Raw genomic sequence first — 14,652 nt, 5'->3', positions numbered from 1 at the left:
AGGCTGGCAGCCGCTGGGGGCTGTGTTTTTGTTTTGCAGTCCCCGTCCCCGTCCCCGTCCCCTCCGCCCCATAAAGAGACCAACGGGCGTAGCAGCTCCCCAGGGTGTGAGCCCCCGCTGGGTGTGCACATCCCGGGTGGGGTTTTATTTCCTCTCTCAGTTCCACACCGTCTCTGCAGTGAAGCTGCCTGTTTGCTCTTAAAGCTATAGCTGCCCTAAAGCCTTGTCTCTCCTGGCCAGGGAGCTGCCCACAATAGTCTGTTATCAGTTCTCACCTAGGCTCAAAAGTCTGTTAGCAATTCTTATAAGTTCTCATTGTCTGAGCTCTCCCTGGGATTCCCTGCATTGCACTCCCCTCCTTATCTGTGACAGATAGCCATGTTAGTCTGCATTCTGTCAAAACAAAACAGCAGTCACATAGCACTTTAAAGACTAACAAAATAATTTTATTAGGTGATGAGCTTTTGTGGGAACAGACCCACTTCTTCAGATCATAGCCATACCAGAACAGACTATGATCTGAAGAAATGGGTCTGTCCCATGAAAGCTCATCACCTAATAAATTATTTTGTTAGTCTTTAAAGTTCTACGTGACTCCCTCCTTATCTGTTAGTCTATAAGTATCAGAGAGAGAGCCATGTTAGTCTGTATCTTGGAGAACAACAAGAAGTCCTTTGGCACCTTATAGACTAACAGATATTGGAACATAAGCTTTTGTGGGTAAAGACCCGCTTAGTCTATAAGGTGCCACTGGACTTCTTGTTGTTTTTGAAGATACAGATCAATGTGGCTACCTCTCTGATACTACTCTCCTTCTTGTAACCCATTCTATGAGAGTTTTGTTTCTTTACAAATGTAATCCCAAAGGCCCTGAGACTACATAAAAAGTAGAGTGAAGTCTGCTCTATAGCCTGGGCTGAGAGTCAGCTGGCTCTTAGCTCATGCAGTAGAGCACAGGGCTTTAGTGCATAAGGTTTCAGGTTTAATTCTTTGTTTCAATGTGTTACCAAATTTGCCTGTTACTATGGGGTATGCTCATTTATTTGGGGTTACAGAGGGAAAAGGTGAATAATTCTATCAGTGTGCTGCTCGTGGCACTAGTGTTCCTAAAGAGCTTTATCTCTCCTTTCTGCTAATTTCCTCCCAGTGCAGCTATTCTGCCTGATCCAGGATCCACAGGTTAAGTTCTTCCCACCCTGGACTTAGTAGAAGACACGCACGCATGCACACTCTCTCTCTCCCCGTCTCCCTCTCCGCCAGAGGGGTTGCACAGGAGTGTCAAGCTGTGGCCCTTATGTGCCCTTGGACTCAGTGACTGTGTTAAACAGCACTCTCAGCTGCCACCCTGGTTCAGCTCCCCCTCTCCAATCCCCACTTTCACTGCATTGCAGCTGCTCATGGTGTTCCAGCTCTGGGAGGGTGGGGCAGGAGCCGCGATAGAACACAGATCATGTGATTCACATGTTCTCAGGTTGCAGGGGGTGGGGTGGGGCGGGGCGGGGCTCTGGTGCCCCATTGCATGAGGGGCACATGGGAGAGAGGGGGAAATGGGGGTGCAGATGGAGTCCCGGTGGGCTGCTGCAGCCCACTGAAGTGAAGAAGGGCTGCTCATGTGGCCCACTCACCCTTCGCAGATGCCCGCCACTGATCTAAATGGTGCCTGGACCTGCCATGAGGGTAGGGGACTGGACTCGATGACCTCTCGAGGACCCTTCCAGTTCTGTGATTCTATGATAATCATTCTGCTAGTGACCCACTCGATGCGCAAACCCCACAGGAGTTCTGGGCACCATAGGGATCTTTTAGCTTAGGTACAAGAATTGTTGTTGCAGAGTGAATGGGGAAGCCAAAACAGCACCCCTAAGGAAGAGTGAGCCACAGAGGAAGAAAAAGAGAGAGAAGCAACCAGTTTAACATTGACATTTTTTTATTTCTGGAAAGTGAATATAAATTTAATAGTTACAATAGTAAATAAACTGATTATACATGTTAGGGCTAGCAAACCATATAAATAATGACATAAAGCAAGGTTAAGAAGCTGTGCCAAGAAGGAAAGAGAGAGATATTTCACCACTCCATGGAGCTTGCACTGATCTGGGGTCCAGAGGGCAGGAGACAAGCAGAGCCCTCAGCACGATCGTGCAGGAGATGATCGAAGTTTCAATGATGTAGGGTTTACATTCAGGCATCAGAACAGTTTCTTGAGCAAGGGCAGGTGGTTTTTTAGAGGAAGGACAACGGTACAAGAACACTGGATGTAATTATGGATAAACAGAGGTGAGACAATAGAGACAAATCATGCTTGGATATGGGTGATGTTCCTTGAAGTAGCTCACCATGCAACTAGGCAGGTTCATTATTTTGTGTATCAATAGAATCCATTACTAGAGTTGGTCTGTGAGCAGGCCTGGATTCATTAGCATCTGGAGCAGAGGTTTCCCATCAGGCAGTGCTTCTCTGCTTTCAGTATCCCATAGTTCAGTGGGATTCCTCCTTTGGAAGAGCTGTTGTCTAGATTTCAAGAAAAATCTTAAGATTTTTGAAATCTCTAGATTTCAAGAAATCTGTAAAAGCTGTTCTCTAGCTGTTCTCCGCATTTTAAGAAAGACGTGGAGAAGTTGGAAAGGGTCCAGAAAAGAGCAACAAGTATCTAAAAGGGTGTTGTAAGGGGAAGGGAGAAAACTTGTTCTTCTTGGCCTCTGAGGATAGAACAAGAAGCAATGGGCTTAAACTGCAGCAAGGGAGGTTTAGGTTGGACATTAGGTAAAAGTTCTTAACTGTCAAGGTGGTCAAACACTGGAATAAATTGCCTAGGGAGGCTGTAGAATCTCCATCTCTGGAGATATTTAAGAACAGGTTAGATAAATGTCTAATCAGGGATGGTCTAAACAGTACTTGGTCCTATCATGAGGGCAGGGGGCTGAGCTGGATGACCTCTCAAGGTCCCTTCCAGTCCTAGCATTCTATGATTCTATGATAGGATTTAGGTGTATCCACCCCTGTCATTTTCAGTGATTTGTCTTTGATTTAAGTAGAGGCCCTGGGGAAGGGGATTTGTTTTTCATTATTGTCACTCCCTGGCTCCCCAAGAGCACAGGGCTGAGAGGTGGTCATGCTCTGGTTCCCCAAAAACACAGAGCGGGAAGGTAACAGATGAGCCTGGTCTGTTGGCCTTGCACAAATGTTATTTTTATTAGTTTTATTATTTTGCAGCCAAACCTGTCTCTCGTCTGGCAGTTAGAATGAGCTTGATGGGAGAGCTTGGGAGGGTGGCAGACAGAGTGGAGTACAGCTCCACTGTCTTGGCTTGAGCATTACATATTTGCTGCTGTAGCTGTACTTACGATGTCATATAACCCTCTCCAAATCCCTGCACCTGGAATTGGACTGTATAGATTAGCATTCCCACTATTGGAACAAGAGCGGTGGTGACAATGATGAGAAATTTGAAACAGAGAAAAACATATTGTAAGGAAATCAAAGCATGTTGATATTGTTTGCACTGAAATGAAGGGCAATTTTTTCAGTAAGATTGGCAGAAGTTAAATAAAGTCCTAAGAGATGGTCCTGGACAAAGGTGAAACAGGCTGGACCTCCCTGCTTCTGCACCCACAGGACCTGCCGAGCCCCAACCAGGTAGTTTACTGGACTGCAGAGGTCAATGCTGGCCACTGTGCGGTGGGCTCTGAGCTGTCCCAGGATGTTACCAGCTGCCAGGCTCCCTTCCTGGTTGCTGCCCCCCATTCATGGGCTCCTCTCATGCACACTGACTCCATTCCTGTCCCTGGCGGGGTTCTCTGCTGCCTGGATCCACTCCCAGCCTTGGACTGGCTCCTATCTTCCAGACCCCCTGCCAGGGTTCCTTCTAATTGTTTCCATCCAGGTGCAGGATAAATTTTGTTACATGTGCAAAGGCATTTTTAGTTGTGCACCAACAGAAACCCATGCTGCCCACTGGGGTTGGCTGGGCATGCTCTGCTGATCAGCTCGGTGGCACCTGAATCTGTCCTGTGCAGCTGCCCACTCACTTAGCTTACAGGGAGCAGTGCCCCTTGCTGCAGTTCTCCGGTCCAGAAACATCTGTTGTCCTGCCATCCCAAAGATGATGGATCAGACTGTCCTGGGTTAGAGAAGCTCAGTCTGTATGAAATAATACATTACCTATGATGGCTAATTAACAGCTTAATTACTTTGCCCTGTGCCTGTCTGTTTCTTAGCCTGGCAACTTGAGGGGGGAGAGACTTTCCTAGGGCTAGGGACCTCACCATGCACTGTGGGCATAGCCAGGGACAATAAAATAAAAATCATTAATAAAGAATACATCAAGGCACAAAGGCTAAATGACTTGCCTGAGGGCCCTCAGTGAGTCAGTGGCAGAGCTGGAAATAGAATTTAGGACTCCTATTTTTCGCCTGGGCTGCATCTCCTCATATAGCTTATGTATAAATGTACAATACATTTGTGTGTTTGCTAGATGCATTTGGTTTGTTCATGTGGACCCACACATTTACACAGGGGGTTTGCAGTGGATGCAGAATCAAATCAGTCCTGTTTTTAGCACCTTCCAGAAAGAGGACTCTACGTCCAGCCAATCACTCTGACACACCAGTCTGGATTGTTATTCTTTTGTCACCAAGCCCATTGCCTCAGACAGCTGAGAATCACAGTGGGATAGCCACTGAGCATAATAACCCCGAGACATGTAATCCATGGCTCCCTTCAGCAACACTATTGAAACAGCAGCAAATCACCTCTGTCCTCTTAGGTCTCAGCCACAATTCCCTCTAACCTTTTCCATCCATGTGCAGATTATGTTCCATCTATGTGTGGAATTGTTTAATGTGTGCACCACCAGAAGAAACCAACCTAGCTGTGGGCGCTCAACTAATCAGCAGGGCGGCCCAAGTGCTCATCTTACAGGGAACACTGCACATGACAACCTGAATCCCACCATGGTGTAAGCAAGTGTAACTCCACAGAAGTCAATAGAGATCCACTTGCTTAGCCTGGGGGTGAATTTTGACCTTGCAGGATAGGAATCAAACATCTTCACTGGCCCTGGTGTGGCATAGTAGACAGGTGTCGCTCCTGCTCACCAGCCCTGCCAAGCTTTCAGGAGAGTTTCAGCAATTTCTTTGATTTGCCTCCTGTTGATGGGCTGGGAGGGTAATGTGAGCTGACATGAGAGTCCTGGCGCCTTCCCAGCCTGGGCCTAATGCTCAGCTGAGGGTGGCTCATCTTTTATTTCTAACCCTCCCTGGGCATCAGAAGATAAAGAAGGAAGTTCCCTCAGATGGTGGAGCATGTGGTTTCTTCCCACAACCTGCAGCCTGTTCCACTGGCAGAGACGGCTCTGTGCTGGAGTGCCATCCTTGCTTGCAAATTGTGTGTGTAGCATTTCCCTGAAAGAGCTGCCCTGCTGATCTGGCCAAATTGATGTGAGCAGCAGGGGTGGTGGTGGGTACTTTCTCATTGGTGTTGCTACAGTGAATGTTTGTAGCTGAACTTGAAGCTTTATGGCCTGTTCCTCTCCTCCCACTTCTTGGAGCTGGGCAATCAGAAGTTTAACTCCTGCTCTCAGCACATCTCGGCTGGCGGGAGATGGATGGCAGGAGACAAATCGCTTGATCATTGTCTTTGGTTCACCTCCTCTGGGGCACCTGGCATTGGCTACTGTCGGCAGACAGGATACTGGGCTAGATGGGCCTTTGGTCTGACCCAGTATGGCCGTTCTTATGTTCAAAGGTCCCCAGAGGCATCCGTCGTAGTAGCATTCAAATGGCTTTATTCCAAGAGACTCTTCTTAAGCTCAGGCCAGCAGTCCTGGCATCCCAGTGTGTGCTAGCATCACTCTCGTAATTTGGATGCTTTCTGCCACACCCAGGCACTGTGGGACATATTCTTTTTTGGGACTCTTGACAATCAACAACTCCTCATCCCAGTCTGTCAGTGCTGCTGAAGAGTTGGCTTATACCCTGGACAGTCTATCTCCCAGCTGCTTGTAGCTAATGCAAATTGGGAAGGAGTAAGACCATGGTTTTCAACCAGTGTTCTGTGACACACTGGTGTGCCATGAGAAATGTGCAAGTGTGCCGTGGGATTTCCTCATTTTCCCCTTGCTGCAGCTCTTTGCGAAGCTACCATGGGAGGGGAGGGAAACTGATGAGCCTGTGACAGGCTGCCTGAGTGGCAGCTGGCACGGGTTTCATCCATTTACCCCCGACCAGTGGCTCTTTGCAGAGCCACCACAAGTGGAAATGCTGCATCTGTTTGTGCCAGGTATCCTCTGAAATGCTGCTTTCAGGCGTGAGTGGGCAGACAGGGTGCTCTCCCTCCTCACTGCTGTGCAAGGGTGGAGGGAGGGAGCCTTTTGGAAATGGGATGTGGTTAAAATGCATGGTTCATGCTCCAATGGGTTGTCAGGAAGGGGCGACATCTATCACCAATTGATTCAGCTGAAAATAGAGGGCATGCCATGGAATTGTTTGTCTCATTGAAGTGTGTCATATCACCAAGAAGGTTGGGGAACCACTGGTCTAAGACATGCCAGGTACTGCTTGCTGTTCAAAGGATATTTGTTCATACTGGGAATAAGGAGTTTGGTAATATGTGTAAAAGAGGGAGTTTATCGGGTCAGCTTTTTAGTTTGTATAAAAATGTTGTGTTTACTTGTTTGGCACTTATATTCTCCTGCTGTCTGCCCCCTTTCTCACCTCAAGTCATCATCATCCTCTCTTCTGATGCATATTTTATGGTGACTTTAGTGCTTATGTAATTGACCAGCTTGAGAACCCCAAAGATAGAAGTCCTGCCTACATAAAGATCAGGGCCAGCCATGGTTCTCCATATATGAAGAATGATCCTCCACTTTCAAGAGTGAATGACTTCTTTGAGATTTAAGGCAAAGAAAAAAGAATAAATAGCTAATTCTTAGGGGTGGGAGGAGAGAGCACAGTGTGTGTTGTCTGTCATAGGTTGCATGAGGTGTGCATCACAAAAAGGCAACTGCCTATCCCTTTAGATTGCAAATATAACAGTGCAGTACGCAAAAAGCAAAGCCCTAACTGTAACTGTGTCAATCTACCTCTCCCTGGGTCAGCAGCAGTGCATACATGTAGAGGTGGGTATAGATATTTAAGTACATACAGCTAATTAACTTGACCAGTGAAGAGATGGCACCCAGGGCTTGTGCACAAAGGGAAGTTGACCAGAACCTCTGTTTTAGGTGAGATTTCTGTGCTGATGTGTTTAGAGCAGAACAAACTCATTTTGATTCCAAATTAAAAAATCTTTTTGCTATCTCCAGTAACAGGTTCTGTGACAGTCACAGTTCCATAACTAGCTGATTTTGTAAGAATATAAAATTGCACCCATCATATATTCCTAGTAGTCAGTCTGTAGAAAAATGGAAAATACATAAATAACAATCAGAAGAATAAGAACGCCAGATTGCTTATGCTGGCTGGGGGGTGGGCCTGTGTCTGGTTCCCCCCATAGTCGATAGTGGGGGGGGGTGGGTGGATGGGCAGGTGGTATGTGGTGTACCAACCACACGTCCATCTCTTTTGCCTCACCCGGGCCTGAGCCCTTAGCAGATGCTTGTGGCGGGCGGTGGTGTGGCTGCAAAGGAGATGATTGGGTGTGCTGACAGCACTAGCTGCAAAGCCAAGATAGTAATGTGCGAATTGATGCAGTGAGTAGGGCCAAGGGTGTGTGTGGAGGTGCTGGTATTGCTCTGTGCAAGGAGTGTGTGTGTGTATGTATATAAAGGTAGGGTGTGTATGCTGGTGTTGTGCCTGTGGGCAGAGTGTGTGTGTGCATGTAAATGTAGTTTCTGGTGGCCTTGAGTGTCAGGAGAGGATGTGAATGGTGGTGGTGCTGTACCAAGAAGCAGCGTTTGTAAGTGCTGGTTGCCATGTAAGTGCAGTTACAGAGTGTGTGAAGGTGGGGCACTGTGCAGGAGGATTGTCTCCAGGACAAAGGAGAGGTTGTCAGGTAGTCAAATCTGAGATGTGAAACCCAGCCTCAGAAATAGCTCTCCCTATGACAAAGTGAAATTGCCACTTAGTGGATTAGCTCCATATACACTGGTAGCTAATTCTGAAATATAGCAGTGTCTGGCATGCTAGTGTGTCATAATACCACATCAGGAGCTAATTTTGAGGAGTTGCCTTTTTTGGCATCACGTCTCACATCTGTACAACATGCTGCTGAATACACATGTTTTCAGGATGCTCAGCTTCGTTCTTAAGCTAATCACTTTGCTTTTCCAGATCTTATCCATTGCCTTCAAACTCGCTCTTGCTTTTGCTATTCTAGGAACTATTTCCTTCTTACAGTCTAGATCACATATGTTGCGCCCCAGATTTGTGAACTTCTCTACATTTTCTAGTTCAATACCATCTATACTGATCTTCCTTCCTATTTTCTCATCTCCAAATACCATTGTTTTTGTTTTATTGATGTTCATAATCAGTCCATACCACTTCCCTTCTTTATTTAACACCTGTACCATTTTCGCTAGCTTCTCTTCATCTTCCTCAGTGATAACTATATCATCTGCAAACCTCAAGCTGATAAGTCTTTTCCCGTGCACAGATATCCCTTCTACCTCTTTCTTGATCTTGTCCATCGCTCTCTCCAGATGTGCGATGAAGATACCTGGCGATATTGGATCTCCTTGTCTCGTACCTCTATTTGTTTTAAACCAACTTCCCAACTCCCCGCTTGTTCTCACCGCTGCCTCCACATTGTCACTGATATTCTTCAACAAACGTATTAGTTTGCTATCCAGTCTGTATGACTCCAACACCACCCAAGTCACTTTCTGATCTATGGCGTCAATTGCCTTTTGAAAATCAACTAAGCAAGTGTATACGTTCTTGTTCTTTCATTGAGCTTTTTCCGCTATCAGTCTTAGTGCCAATATCTGCTGTATGGTACGTCTGTCTTTTCTGACCCCTGCTTGCTCATTTGCTATACGTTCTTCTATCTGTGATCTTAGTCTCACCGTCAGTATCATTATCATCACGTTGCCTAGATGACCGTTAGGGCAATCATTCTATAGTTCTTGCACTCCTGTGTACTTCCTTTCTTGTGTATTGTCACTAGCACAGATCTTGTCCGTTCCTTAAGTGCCTTCCCTTCTTTCCATGCTATATTACATAGTCGGTGCATTTCCTGAATCACGCTTTCTCTGCTGTATTTGATCTTCTGTCCTGTGATCTTATCATTTCCAGGCCTCTTGTTGTTCTTTAGTCGTTTCACTGCTTTTTCTACTTCCTCCTTCGAAATATTGGTCTTGCTGTTGATGCTCGGTGGAGATATCTATTTCAGTTCTTCAGTCAGTCCCTCCGAGACACTTGGGTCCAACTGTGCTTTGTATAGATCAGTGAATATCTCGTTCATCGCTGCATAATCTTCTCCCTGTTCATGAGCACTTCTTCGTTCTCATCTTTGATCGCCATCTGCTTCAGTTGCCATTTCCTATTAATATTCCTAATTGTTTTATACACCTCCCTGGTCTTACATTCGCTGTAATACCTCTCTCTATCTTCACATTGCTCCTCTAACCGTTTCTCTGTATCCTTTTTGGCTGCTTTCCTTACATCATTGCATTTCACCCTCTATTCCTGTTCTGCCATCTCAGAAACATCTCTTCTGATCTTCAACGTTCTCTTCTCTTGAACCAATGTCAGTGTCTCCTCATTAATCCACTTCTTATTGACCTTTTCTTCTTCTGGAACAGTCTGCTCAGTTGCCTCTTCTATAGTGATGGCTATCCCTGCGACTCTCTTATCTAGGTCTTTCTCTGTGGGGATATTCTTAATCTTCTCTTCGAGCATTGCTCTGTATGCATTCCCTGTTTCTTCCTCACAAAGCCTCGCCACATCTCTTCTTTTCTTCAACTGTGTCTTACATTTTCTTTTGAGTTTTATCTTGATGTTTGCGATCACTAGACTGTGGTCTGAGTCTATATCCGCTCCTTGGAAAGTTCAGCACTGCTGTACTGATGTTATCTATCTTCTTATCAAAATCATATCTATCATATTCTTGGATTTCCCGTTAGTCAATTGCCACGTCCACGTCCTACAGTCCTGTTATTGGAATCTTGTGTTGCAGATCACCATCTCATGCTCTGTAGCAAACTCTAGTAGTTTCTCACTTTGTTCATTTCTTTCTTCATATCCAAACCTTCCCATGACTCTCTCCCAGCTTTTGTTATCTGTTCCAACCTTTGCATTCCAGTCTCCTCTGATGATCAACACCTTTTTTTTCGGTATCTCCTCCACTGTCTTTGTCCAGTCTTTATAGAATAGCCCAATCTCTTCCTCCGTACTGTCTGACGTGGGTGCATACACCTGAATGACTGAGACGTTGAACGGTTTTGCTTCAAATCTCACTGCCATCATTCTTGCACTCATCGGTTTGTATCCTAAGAATGTTCTGCTAGCTGTTTTGCTAAGAAGGAATCCAACTCCTGCTTCATGCTCCATTTCATTTCCTGACCAAATGACTTAGCAACCGCATATCTCTCCTGATGCTGTCCAAAGTATCTCTGCCAGTCCAAATATATAGCATCGGCATCTCTCCATCTCCTTCCGAAGCAGCTCTAATTTTCCAGTTGCCCACAGTGTTCAGACGTTCCATGTTACAATGGATAGTGTATGTGTTAGTTGTAATTTTCTTTCAGTAGCCAACTTATCGATCCAACCCCGATCGCTCGATTGGTATCGCGGACCTTGTTTATCTGGGCGACATCTGAGCCAGCATCTTTTATCATTTAGTTGTACTGGCATCAGATTTCATTCGTATTGTTGTTTGACGGTCAGCGCATCAACACAGATCTGATCAACCCTCCTCTTTCATCCAGGCTTGGGACTGGAATGGAGCTCATAGAGGCTTCATGGAGGAGTTAGTGGGCTTTTTGCTTGTCTGTTTATTTGAATGACCTTCTGCTGAGCTGTTTGTTTGAAAGGCTTGTGCTGAGGCTGGCTGTTAGGATTTGAAATCTAGAGCTCTCTGCTCGTTGGTCAAGCTGTAGCCAGGGGTGGGACTACCAATCAGGAAGGCCAGAGCTATATAAAGCCTGCTAGGAAGTGGCCACGGGAGTTTGGGAACAGGGTGATTGCAAATGGGAGGGAGTTTGGAGGGGGAGTTGAGAGGGAGCTAGTTACTTCTGACATTCTTTAAAACTTTTATACTGAAAACTATATCCCAAACTACCATATTTAAATAATAATCCCATATATAATCTAATTATCCATAGAAAATGAAGGCAGAAGCCCAGCAGCAGAGTGGGGGCTATCCTGTTTATTGCATCCAATGTAACATGTATGATTACGTACCCCACGGTCAGGTGGCCTATGTGTGCATTCGGTGCAAGGAGCTCCTAGCTCTCAGAGACTGAGTGCAGGCTTTGGAGGCCATGGTGAGTGAACTGGAGGAGCTAATGGAGGCAGAGAGGTATGTTGATAATGGGATGCTGTAGAAGTGGCCCACCTCCAGTCAGACAACGCCTGTGCTGTTAAGGTGGATGAAGTGTTGCGGGAAGGAGAGTAGTCAATGGAAGCAGGGGGAAACCATTCCATAATTGGGACCTTCCTTCCAGATGATGTTGTATCCTCTCGCACTGAAGATGCCTCTCCCGGGGAAGGAACTCCAGTCAGTAGGGAAAGGCACATGTTAGTAATGGGAGATTCGATCATTAGAAACAGATAGCTGAGTTTGCAATGATTGGAAAACCATATGGTCACTTGCCAGCCTCATGGGAAGGTTGTGGATTTCTTGAGGCATCTAGATAGACTCGTGTAGTGCTGGGGAGGAGCCAGTGGTCGTGGTACTTGTAGGTGCCAGTGACATAAGGAAGGGTAGGAGAGACATCCTGGAGGCCAAATTTAGGTTGCAAGGAAAGAGACTGAAATCCAGGACTTCTATGGTGGCATTCTCAGAAATGCTTCCAGTTCCATGTGCACGGCCACATTCGTAGGCAGAAATTCAGAGTCCAAATGCATGGATCAGATATAGTGGTAGGGAGAAAGGGGTTAGATTTATTAGTAACTGGGGAAACTGTTGGGGTAGAGGGAGCCTATACGGGAAGGATGGACTCCACCTAAACCAAAGTGGAACCAAACTGCTGGCACTTACCTATAAAAAGGTCTTAGCAGTTTTTAAACTAGGAGATGGGGGAAAGCCAATTGGTGTAGAGGAGCACATGGATTGGACATAGATTTCTCTTAGAGGAGAGTCTATTGATAGAGGTTTTCTAGGTTTTAGTCAGGAGGAAAGGATGGAAGATAATAAAATATGGGCTGGATCAGAAAAAAAATCACATGAAAAAGAATTTAATGCATCAGGAAGGGGTAGACAAATAGTGACAAGATTTTAAAGTTCTTACACACAAATGCTGGAAGTCTAAATAATAAGATAGGTGAACTAGAGTGCCTTGTGTTAGAGGAGGATATTGATATAATAGGCATCACAGAAGCCTGGTAGCATGAGGACAATCAATGGGACACAATCATACAGGGGTACAAAATATATTGGAAATACAGAACAGGTTGTGCAGGTGGGGAAATAGCACTATATGTGAAAGAAAATGTAGAATCAAATTAAGTAAAAATCTCAAACAAAACAAAAGGTTCCATAGAATCTCTATGGATAGAAATTCCATGCTCAAAGAATATAGCAGTAGGGATATATTACTGACCACCAAGACCAGGACGGTGATAGTCACTATGAAATACTAAGAGAGATTAGAGACCCAATCAAAATAAAACACTTAATAGGAGGGGATTTTAATTATCTCCATATTGACTAGGTATATCCCCTCCGGATGAGATGCAGAGATGAAATGTCTCTATATCTTAAATGACTGCCTTTTGGAACAGCTGATACAGGAACCCACAATGGGGGAGAGGCAATTCTTGATTTAGTTCTTAGTGGAGTGTGGGATCTGGGCCAAAAGGTAACTGTAGCAGGACCTCTTGGAAAAAGTGACCATAATATAATAGCATTTAACAGTCCTTGGCCGCGTCTACTCATGCATGCTACTTCGAAGTAGCGGCGCCATCTTCGAAATAGCGCCCGTCACAGCTACACGTGTTGGGCGCTATTTCGAAGTTGAAATCGACGTTAGGCGGCAAGACGTTGAAGTCGCTAACCCCATGAGGGGACGGGAATAGCGCCCTACTTCGAAGTTGAATGTCGAAGTAGGGCACGTGTAGATGATCCGCGTCCCACAATATCGAAATAGAGGGGTCCGCCATGGCGGCCATCAGCTGAGGGGTTGAGAGACGCTCTCTGTCCAGCCCCTGCGGGGCTCTATGGTCACCGTGTGCAGCAGCCCTTAGCCCAGGGCTTCTGGCTGCTGCTGCTGCAGTTGGGGATCCATGCTGCATGCACAGGGTCTGCAACCAGTTGTTGGCTCTGTGGATCTTGTGTTGTTTAGTGCAACTGTGTCTGGGAGGGGCCCTTTAAGGGAGCAGCTTGCTGTTGAGTCCACCCTGTAACCCTGTCTGCAGCTGTTCCTGGCACCCTTATTTCGATGTGTGCTACTTTGGCGTGTAGACGTTCCCTTGCAGCGTCTATTTTGATGTGGTGCTGCCCAATGTTGAAGTTGAACGTCGACGTTGCCAGCCCTGGAGGACGTGTAGACGTTATTCATCGAAATAGACTATTTCGATGTCGCTACATCGAAATAAGCTATTTCGATGTAGCGTGCACGTGTAGACGTAGCCCTTTAGTGGGAAGAACATCTCAGCAGTCCAACACACCATGGCATTTCAGAAAGGCCATTCTTATGTTCATCATTATGCAGCACTGTAGATACTAAGGTGAACACAGAACGTGAACCCATATAGAACCAAGTACTTATCACCTCCATCTGTTTGTTTTTTTTTTCCTTCAAGTTAAAGATGAGGAGGTTGGTTAAACAGAAATTAAAAGGTACAGTGATTAAAGTAAAATCCCTCCAAGCTTCAAGGAAACTTTTCAAAGACACCATAATAAAACTTAAATATATACCCCAATTAAAAAACTCAGTAAGATACCCAAAAAAGAGCCACCGTGGCTTAACAACCATGTAAAAGAAGCAGTGAGAGATAGAAAGGCATCTTTTAAAAAGTGGAAGTCAGATCTTAGTGAGGAAAATAGAAAGGAGCATAAACACTGCCAAATTAAGTATAAAATATAATAAGAAAAGCCAAAAAGGAGTTTGAAGAACAGCTAGCAAAAAACTCAAAAAGCAATAACAAAATGTTTTTAAGTACATCAGAAGCAAGAAGCCTGCTAAACAACCAGTGGGCCCCCTGGATGATGTACATAAAAAAGGAGCACTCAAAGATGATAAAGTCATTGCAGAAAAACTAAATGAATTCTTTGCTTCAGTCTTCATGACTGAGGATGTTACTTAGATTCCCAAATCTGAGCCATCCTTTGTAGGTGACAAATCTGGGGAATTGTCCAAGATTGAGGTGTCATTAGAGGTGTTTTTGGGACTTATTGACAAATTTAGCAGTAACAAGTCACCTGGACCAGATGGCATTCACCCAAGTATTCTGAAAGAACTCAGATGCAAAATTGCAAAACTGTTAACTGTGGTTTCTAATCTATCCTTTAAATCAGCTTCTGTGCCCAGTGACTGGAGGATAA

The 14,652-nt window shown here is 45.3% G+C and overlaps 1 protein-coding gene across 1 annotated transcript in view; it reads left to right on the top strand.

Annotated features, from left to right (window-relative positions):
• Window positions 1–14,652, top strand: part of EBNA1BP2 (EBNA1 binding protein 2) — a 33,615-nt gene that overhangs the window by 887 nt on the left and 18,076 nt on the right. The window lies entirely within an intron of this gene.

Source organism: Carettochelys insculpta, chromosome 9 (assembly GCF_033958435.1).
Source record: "Carettochelys insculpta isolate YL-2023 chromosome 9, ASM3395843v1, whole genome shotgun sequence".
Lineage (NCBI taxonomy): Eukaryota > Metazoa > Chordata > Testudines > Carettochelyidae > Carettochelys > Carettochelys insculpta.
Note: the sequence above shows the minus strand (reverse complement) of the source record. Positions and strands in the feature narration are given on the sequence as shown.